Consider the following 10,798-nt stretch of genomic DNA (forward strand, 5'->3'; position numbering starts at 1 on the left):
TGTATGTTTCTGCTTTGCTTGTCCATCCATCTTTCTCACTGTCTTCCAAGGGTGACTTTGTGAAGCAACTAATACGATAAACAGTGATATTCCATCTTATTTGCTCTGCACTGAATAGGGAAAAGGGAAAAGCAGCAAGTAAGTATGTGTCTTTCTATGAATAATGCAAAGGCAAACTTTCCGGTTTCAAGTGATGGAGTGTAATTAGAATTTGTATGGGGATTATACAACTTGAAGAACACCTGTTGCTGGAGATTAGTTTTCCCTTCTGGTTAGCAAAGTAACACATTCCTAAATTGTCTCTTCAGTTTTGCTAGGAAAATAGGAATCATGGGATAACCAATGATGAAATGTGGCAAGGAACCAGAAAGGTTAGCGAGGCTCTGTGTGATCACACAATTTAGTTCAAATTATTTGATGAAAACTTCTTATCTAAATATGAAGACACAACTGTAAAAATAAACCCCAAAGCTTAAAAAGGAAATGTCTGCTCTAAGAATATTCACCTGTTACAATAAAAATAATTTGAAACCTCACTTTTCATTCTTTTGTAACTTTGCATTTTCTCAAATTAGCCAAAATCATGGAGGGGTGGGGTTTTTGAACATTAATTTTTTAGGTACTTTAGGCTGCAGTACTGGGACTACAAACAGTTGTGTCTTCACCTAAAACAATTGCATTTTCATTTAAAAGCATCATTAAAATCTTTTTATTAACACTGCTTTCACTGAAACTAATTTGGTTTGTAGATGTGTTTTTAGTGAAGATGCAAAAATTTGCAAGTACCAGTTATCGAGCTTATTATCTGAATTGTCATGTAAATATGATTCCAATACAGTATCAATACAGATGTCATATTTGATAACCACAGTTGTAGCAATTGTCTGGCACAGGGCCTGCTCTCATGTCACATAACACTGTTAAAGCTGAGTAGTTCCCCAAGGCAGATTGATGGGTCCACTTGTAGTCTGCACAAGGAGAATTATAGTACTTCCATAGTGTTTTACTTACTCAGTTTCCTTTTAGCAGATTCAAACATTTTTGAGAAGAATCTTAAAAAAGGCTTTTCTGGAAAGTCTTAAACTTATCTGTATGTATTTTTAGAGGCTTTTAAATAGGGAAACTGAGGTGGGGTGCATGTGTCCTGAAAATGCTTGGATTTTGTGGTGTAGCATCTAATAACAGCAAGATACAAAACAAGTCCCTTTCCAGCTATGGAAAAGAACTTTAAAGAAGTGTGTTCAGTTCTTACAGAGGTTTAGAAATACAGCACTGAAGTCTGACTTGTGTGTTTAACATAGCTGAGTGGTTGAACTCTTTGTGTGGTTTTGTATTTATGCACTGTTGAATTCTGGAAATTGGAAAAGGTATTTTTTTCTTCTATTATAAATGAATTTCTTGTTTACTTATGTTATTTAGTGCAAGTTTGTTATGTACACACACATATCTGAATTCTTGTTTCTTGCCTGACAATACAAATTGAAGACTTGGCTAGAGAAAGAAAATTCCTTCTTAGTAGTGACCGTGTCATTTCATTCAGTCACTTAGGCTTCTTTGCAACAGGAGGTGGTGACAGCGTTTTTCTGATACTCAGTTAAAGTTTTGCCTTTTAGCTGGATATCTTGATAACAGATGTTTTTGAGAGATTAGTAAGAGTTACATTAGGTTGTTGCTTTGGCTATTTGGTAGGGATGTAAAAGAATTTAGGAAAGGTAAAGTCAGACTTGAGAAAAATGTATCTTTTTAGCTATGTAGTTCATTGTAGCTAGACTGCTGGTCTTACTTGGCATTGGCTGTTGTTAGCTGTACTAATATTTTAATTAAGGTGGTTTACAGGTGCTGTTTGTACACAAGACAGACTTGTAATGAGTATTTATGGTATTGAGCTGTAACTGAAGAAAACCTCTCTTGAATACGTGTTGATATGTGTAATACTTTATAACATGCAAGTGACATTAAAGCAGAAAATGCATGGCCATGTTATTTTTAGGTCTCTTTTTAGCTTTCACAATTCGTGTGTTTTTTGAAGTAATGCAAAATGATCCATTGCTGAGTTAGAAGTATTTTATATTAATTCATGGAAATGTAGATTGAATATCTAAGTAATGTCTGAGTTGTGCACATTTTAAAAATTATTTTTAAACCGTTTTTCCTTTAGCAAGATCTTCTTTTCTTTCTATTGTTGTAGCAGTCTCCCAAACAAAGAAAATTATTCAGCAAACTGCCTTTGTGACTAATAATGGAACAGAAGTGCTTTTTAATATGCAAAAGAAAGGAGTTGCAAAAAGGCAATGTCTTTGGTTGACAATGAAAAATGTCACTTTTAATAATAATTTTGAAAAGATAAGAAGGTATAAATTTTTGTTTTGTCAGAAGTATATTTTAAGTAGAACCATGTCCTCTTCAATGTTCTGGTCAACTATCCTTATCCATTTGCATGTATCTGAATGTTAAGTTACCAACTGCAATTTGTTCAAGTGGAAAAAAGATATTTATTCATGAGTTTTATTTTACAAGTAGAAGCATTACTTCATTGGAAGTCAAATTCATCTGATATATTACAGTTTTTTGATAGTCTACACTAAGTGCATGCCTCTGAAAAAGCGGCCAAATAATTTTTCCCCTTTCTCTCTACTGTCATCCAGTTGGTAGAAATTCTAGTTCTTTGTCAAGAGAGAAGTGATACCACAGATGGTAGCAAATTACTCTAAATTAGGTAACCTTACATTAACATAAAACATGATAAATATATGTTGTTTCTAGTCATTTAATGCTTCAGGTATGGACACTACAAAGTAAAGTGCATTTTCCCTTTAGACATAGGAGTAAAACCTCTTCACTAAAAAGCATACCCAATTAAAGCTACTTTTGTAATATTGGCAGAAAATAATAAATAATCTGTTCATGGTGTTCACTAGTTAATTTGAAATTTCTTTTCACATGGAAGAAAAATATGTATTTCCCTACTATTGCTTTTATTCCATGAATACTAAAATTGATAGATCTGGGTGGTATTACAAAGGTATGGCTACATGTTAAAAAATGAAAGTAATAAGGTTAGAATTAACAATGCTGGATCATACACTAAACTTTGTGCCCTGTTGGAAAGCTAGTCTGTATTTATACAACTATACGTTTTCTTTGATGTTATTGATGCCTATAGAGAAGCAAAGTTATGGTTTGATGTTGTGCTGTGTTTGGAGTCTCTTGGAAAGCAGCATCTGCTGGGGTAAATTAACTCTTCACTATTGCACTACATATTGTTCTGTAGCAAGTTTTGTGTGTAAGAACCATGTTATAACCAAACCCTGGCATTTCTTCCCTTAAAATGTTCATGTAGTACTTTTCACTGCACAGTAGTTTGCTATGTATACTAGTTAATCATGGTGCTGTTCAGAAATCTGAATCCTGGATTGCCTCACACTTTGTTAGTTGTAGTGGCCAATAGGAAAAATGGAGTTTTAAAAGATTTTTATTATGGAGAACTCTCCCTCCAACCTCCTTCCCTGTCCCCCCCCCCCCCCCCAAAAAAAAAAAAAAAAAGAGAAAAAGTAAAGGAAAAAGGTAGTTGGGGTGACTTTGTAGTAGTGCATGGAGAATGCAGTCATGCAATAGGCTATGTAATTGCAACAGGTTATTGGCATTTGGAGGTAATCAAAGCGATTCCATGATCTGTGTGTGTTCCAAGTAGCAGTGTGATGTTTCTTTTTGTTGTTTCTTGTTAAAGATTTCTGTTGTGAGATACTGCACAGGTGAATTCCGTGTTGGAGAGAGAAGGCATTGAGGCGCTGGTAAACCAGCAGGGCTGGCAGGCCGACAACTTCCTTGGCCCATAAGAATTTAAAAAGTGAGAAGATGTCTGTCAGAAACTCAAACCTTCATCTCAGAGTATGGCTTCTGTTATTTCTGAACTGTTTCTTAGATCGGTGGTAGTTTGGAGCCTAGGGTCCTCTTTTTCCCCATAATTAAATTTATCTTCAAAAGCCAGATTTAGCATGGTATTTTGAAAGAAAGGGAAAGGAATCCTGACAAACTGCAGAGGCAACATTAGAATTGAAACAAGTATTTTTGTGCATTTCTGTATGTGAACCAAATTATGTATGTGAACTGAACCTTTTTAACACAAACTATAATCTTGAATACATTGAACATTGAACTCTATTTGCCATAAATATTTAGTCAAGTAATCTAATTGCTCATAATAAAATTAAATAAATTAAATTTTAAAAATCAAAATACATTCTAGACTTTCTTCCTGTGTGAAGGAAGTCCTGGAACCTAGATGTTAAAACATATTTTTTCTTATTAGCCTTTGTAATTAGATGTTAAGAAAACAAGGGGGGAGGGTGGGGACAGGCAGGCAGACAAAGTCCTGATTTATCGCTGTAGTAGTGTGGAGTATCCTTCGGCCAGTGTAAAGTGACATAAAACAAATGAAGAAACAAAGTTGCTATTATTCCTGACAATTTTCCACTGGAATGAAAGTGACACTAGTGCTAGACCAGTGTAGTTGTGATATAATAATTCCAGTATTTTTTTTTAAAATGTAAACAGACACATGTATTTTTTCTTAATGTCAAATGTGTGATTTTTTTTTATATGTTTGCCTATAAAATGCATCATGCTTGATTTCAGATAATGTAAGTTTTCTGTTTTTCTCAGTATTACTTTGAAAGGCTTATAAAGAGAATTTTTAAAAGGGCATTGTTATTCCAAATAGAAGAGTAAATAAGCACTTTCATCCTGATTTCATTCTGTCAGTTTTTCAAAACTTCTGAAAGGTTCTTGTTACTAAAAATTGTTAATAATTTTCTTATTTAGGAAATGCTCCATTCTGTTCTGTGTTCAATTGTCACTTCATGTTTATATCGATTTTAAATTTCATGTCACTCAGGGTAATAGAATAGATATAGATATTTAAAATGTTAAAATGCAGGTGGCTTATGTTGCAGGTGCTTGTAATTTTTGCCAGAGAGTGTGTAAAACTGCTGTATAACAACATGCAAGAGGTGGGAGGAACAAACACATAGGAAGGAATATCATTAAGAACAGCAATATAATGTGTATTTAATATGTAGCCATCAGCAGTGGGGCTAAGTTAAGAAGTCTGTGCTGCAGAAGAAAGGCAAAATACAAGTTTGAGTTGAAGGGGACAGCATCTTTTATACAGAAAAGTGTCAGTTGTAATGTTACCTGAACATAGCTAAAAAAACCCCCTATGCTGGTAGGTGTAATGATAATGGGAAAGTATTCTAGTAGTAATGTCAGCAACCACATAGAGTTACCTTGTCTGTAAACCATTGCAGGCAGTCAAGAATTTAATGTAAGTGTGACACAACACTGGATAAAATATTGTCCCCTGTAGGTGTAGCAGTTTGTCTAGCTAAGCTGTGTTCTATTCCCTGGGGATTGATTATTCAGCTACTCCAGCAAACAGGAAGATAATGATAATTGTGTTAAATTAGTGTGAAACTTTGTGTATTGCATTTACCTTGTTGAATTAAAGCTGTTTTGGAAGAGCACAAAATCTTAGGTAGCCTTCAAGTTCTGTTACTTACAGAGAAGAGGCCCTCCTATCTAATTAGTTTTAAAAGAAAAATATTTACATGTAAATGACACCTTGGAAAGTACAGCTCTTACTTCTGTTGAGTAGTCAGTCACACAAAGCTATTGTGCTTCGAGCGGACTCTGAGCTATAAAGGGGTTGGTTTGTTTGTTTTTCCCATTGTGACATGAGTTGTCTGTGAGAAATAAATATGTGCTGTTTGGAGATAAATAATTCAAGCATGGAGAAAACACAATCAAGGCATGAATCTTATTTGGTGGTGCAGTAACCTGTTCAGCTTTCCGAAAGTATGTTAATTTCTTTTGCAATTTAGAAAGTTGGTATGAAGTGATAAGCAGCAGTGAATAACATTTGAATTAAAATATTTTTGAGCTGGACAGCACAGATTTTACATCACTATATTTTGATGTTATATGAAAATAACCTAACAGCAAAAAATAATTCTTCAGGACTAAAGACAAAACAGCAGTCCTGTTCAGTTGAAAGAATTAAAGCTAAAATATCTTAGATCAAGTTAAAAAATGCTTACAATATAATTTTAAATGCATTTGTGCTAGTATTTTACAGATAATTGAGGTCTTTTTTCATGATACCCCTAGTTAATTTGTGCACCAAAGAGATAGTATTGCATTTGTAAATTAATAATTAAAACATCTCTAAGACAACTGTGGCTTTTCACATTACTAGCTAAGTAAGCACTATGATGTGGAGTGAGAGAGCTACAGAAATAATTGACTGGATGCTAAATAGAATCGGGGGGTACATACATATTTAAAAAATACCCACTTTTTAATATTAAATGCATCAAATGCTTTTTAATGTTTTTGAGGATTTTTGTTGTTTTGGTGAACCTTACTTGAAGATGCCAGTATTTTCTGAAGAGTTTAAAACGTCTCTTGGTGAAGAAAAATTCAGTGGCAGGGAAGTTATTTGAAAAAGAGATGCTAATTTGGTATTTAAGATGAAGAGATGGTAAGTTTCTGCGTTCCAATAATTCTCATTTGAGAGATGATAATAATGAAGGTGAATTAAAATGATGTTAATGTAATACTTCGGTAATGAGTAGAACTTTCTATGCCATTTCCATAGCTAGCAATTCAATTAGTCTTAATAACTTTGTAGCAAGACGTTTGTTCTTTTAATGTTTCTGAAACACTATATTATTATGAATTTCAAACATTCATCGGTTTTCTGAAGAACAGAGGATAATTATGAAGTAGGACATTTGAATTTGAAATATGACTATTGCAAAAGTATTGCCTTTCTGTTGATTTGTGGTTGCAGAAGAAACCTCTGTGAGTGTTTAAAAATGCTTTTCGTGGTGCAATTAATGCCCAATCCAATCAGAATTTCTGACAGTATGTTTTGAATCAAAATAATTCTGGTGCTGAACATGGCATAGATGTATTTTATATGCAAAAATAGTACTTCCCCTTCCCCCCCCCCCCCTCCTCCCGGGCCTATGAGGTATAACTGTTTTACACTTCAACTATTAGAAATTAATTGAAGGATTAATGTGATGTATAAAACCTCTATTCATAGATGGGAATCTGTACACATTTACATGTGGAACATTGAAGTACAATTTTTTTCTTTTTTTTTTTTCCCCTGGCTTTGTAAGGGTAGTACATTAGGGGTTTTGAACTTGATAATATACTTATGTCTGTGAACAGACATTCTGAAACTCTCACATGGATGCAAATTGATACGGAAATATAATTTTCAAGTCCTATGTTCACACTGAATTACATAAATAATTAAATAGCCTTGCTGCAGCTAAAGTTCCATTCTTTTTGTAAGGCAGCAGCCAGTGTGTTTTTCACTCCAGAAAGATGTCATCAGATACTGTGTTTCCATAGAGAACTATACAGTTTGTATATAGTGCCTGTGTTAACCCATTAGTATCCAGGAAGTACTCCAGAAAAAACTCAAAAGCATTGTATTTTCAAGGTGCTTAGCTTGTGGTTAACTTCCTTAAGCACATATTTTGAGGTATCATTGCCAAACAATACAAACATAAGGGGCATGGGGGTGTGGTGAGGGGGTTGGGAGAGAAGAGTTTTGAATGATCAAATGTAAAATACTGGAAAGTGCATTTTTCTCTGAAGGTTATGTACAGTTAATCTGTCCTATTGAAAGGAAATATTCACTGTCCTTTATTGTGGGTCGTAGAATGATTGGAATTCATTCAATCTCCTGCTCAAAGCATTGCCGACATTGAATGCAGGCAAAGTTGCTTAGGTTAGCCTGCTCCAGTAACAAAGCAATTACCCTCATATATTAATTTCTGTGATTCCATTTTCCTTATCTGTCTAGTCTTCCCAGTTTGTTGTTGTTCTCTGCCTTCTCTTCACTTTCTGACCTGTTCTGTATTCTCCATCCTGATGTTGTACCTTCTTCATCATATTTCCCATTTCCTCAGTAGACATTGTACCTAATGGCCACGATCTGCTTCAGTCTCACTTCTGTCGGTCCCTGTGTCCTGCTGAATCAGTTTCTTATTCCTGCCTTTTCTGCCACTGTGTTTGATAGGTGTTTGAATGGAACTATTGAAGAATGAAGATTTTTCTGCGCTCAGCCCAGTCTCAAGCCTCATTTGGTCAGGATCAGTAATTCAAAGAAAACTGGTTGTTGTTCCAGTAGCCTCAGATATTCTTTGTTATCCATATGCAGTCTTGGGAGGGAGCAGGACCTGCCAGCCTAACCTTGGGAGATTTCTTCTGTTACTGAAATTGAATATAGATAACCAGAGGTTTTTGTCAAAACTGAGAGCTTTCACATATTTAAGAAGATTCCATTAAAATGGTAAATGGTCACCTGAAAAATGAACAGCTGACAAACATAAAACCTTCCTTGCTTTAAATCAGAGAACACTAGGGCTTTTAAAAAAATAAATTGGTCACCACTTTTGTGGTAATATTTATTTTTTCTTTAGCTTATTCTCACTTGTAGCTTAACTTTTTTTTTTTTAAAACTTAACATACAAAACCCTTCCAGTATGATGCAGAGAGTTGTCATAAATTTCAGCTAGAGCAAGGTATTTTAATTGAATTATGAGCAACTTAAAATGTCAGGTAATCTTAATAGAATGTGCTGCAGCAAGACCTCTCATCCTGATGGACTGATATGAGACTAAGTAACTATATGCACCTTTGTATTTCTCTTGTTCTGTCTGAAAATAGCACATGCTCCTCCCAGACACACTGTTTTTTTAAAATTTATTCTGGCCCTATTACGCAGTTCTGCTGTGTTCTTAAATTTCTTCCTCTGCCTTGGACTCTAGTGTTTTGGAAGGTGAAGGTCGGATTTCGAAGGTTGTGAATTATTTCTAACTTTGCCTTCAGCTCTTCAAAAGCATGTGTTCCCAACCTAACTCAGCTGAAAGTTGCTTATGTTTTTCCTAACTTTTCTGATATCATTTAGTAAAACAGGAAAAAAATCTTCCTTAAGTTCCATACTGACTAAATACAGGTTTTAGTCTAATTGAGTTTACATTTCATTCTTTTGGGATTTCATTTGCTGCAGTTGTGATATTTCTTTAGTAATACTATCAGGATGGGTGGTTCAAAGCTCTTAGCATGTTCCTTTCACTGTGAAAATTGTCAGGGTTCTAGGCACAATGTTGTTGTGATCTGTTCTGGTCAGAGATAAAAAGTGGAACAAAAATATTTTTTACAATTTCAGATTGTTCTGGATGCTCAGCTCAGTATAGAAGTGCAAATCTGACCAGTTCCTTTCAGACGGTGGAAGGTGCATTTCTTTTGATCTTTCTTTTTTTGTTATTTTTAAACACAGCTGTATAATTATTTAAAATACACCACAATTACAAATGTTCCTTATCCCAGAAATAATGCCCCCAGAACAAATAAAGCGGGTTGTGGAACTGTGTTTCACTGTCAGCACTTTTACATAAATGTATGAGCCCAGATTTACAAAGGGCATATGTAAACTTGGATAATAATTTCATTTGGAAGGCTCCTGAGGATGTAATTCACAGTTCAGCCTCCTGCTCAAAGCAGGGCTAACTGTAAAGTTGGATTCTACAGCTCATCTAGGCAATCTGTTCCAGTACTTAACCCCTCTTACTCTCTAACTTTTTCCTTCATTTCCAACTTGAATTTTCCTGGTTGCTACTTCTGACTCTTGCTTCTTGTCCTTTTGTGTTGCATCTCTGAAAATGCAGAGCCTGCTGATACACAGCATTATACTCCTAAAGTGAAGTACCAAAATCTTGGCCAAGGGAATTAAAAAAAATCTTACAAATCTTCCTAAATTTCCTTCCAACCCAAACCAGTAAATGACTCTGTGATTCATAAATCCTCCATAAATAGAACACCCTTCCCCCCCAACTCCCCAAAATGGAATTTATGATATAGGACACTTAATTAAGTCTAGAGAAAAGCAGGAAGAAAGGGAGGTGTAAAATCCTAGCTTTGGCATAGATGAATGTAGCTGTGGTCAGTCCTGAAAGATGCATCTCTCTTGAAGCCACAGAAAATACTGAGTGTTAAGGTGTCTGTTACCTTAAGGTTTTACTCTGCATTGTTAGAATGTTGGTTTGGTGTATGAGGCTATAATGGTTGTAAATTGGTCAGCAGACTACTGATAAACCAGTTAAAAATTAATAAACATCAAACTGTGAATCACAGATCTGTAACTCTCTATTGCTAATTGCACACAATTCTTGAGCTCTAGTTCTGTCACTTTTGGCTTATAAATTGCAAGCAAACATTGAATTACAGTTGTATAACCCTTTACTTTAAACTCGCACATCGCTTAGTAAAAAATTTGCAAGTCTGTCATCCTTTAAATTCTCACATCAAATCTTTCAGATGTACACCCAGTGGAGAGTCTGGTGGGTTGCCCAAGGGGCTTCCCTCTGATATGCTGGCAGCCTTGGTTAATGAAGCAGATCAGCTCTGTTTTAGTCTGTAGGCATTTGCACTCCTGTCAAAAGACCTGCCCTCACTTGTTCTTGAACTGCTTTTACAACTTGTTCATTATTTCTTACATTGCTAGATCCATCTATATTGCTTTCACTCCCTAATCTCCTTTCAAATAAACAAGGGACCCCTTAATTACTCTTACCCATTGGTCCAATTTCATGGAATCATTGAATCATAGAACTGCAGGGGTTGAAAGGGACTTCCAGAGATCATTGAGTCCAACCCCCCTGACAAAGCAGGTTCCCTAGGACAGGTCACACAGATAGGCATTCAGACAGGTCTTGAA

This window comes from Gallinula chloropus (assembly GCF_964237585.1).
Source record: "Gallinula chloropus genome assembly, chromosome: 3".
Classification (NCBI taxonomy): domain Eukaryota; kingdom Metazoa; phylum Chordata; class Aves; order Gruiformes; family Rallidae; genus Gallinula; species Gallinula chloropus.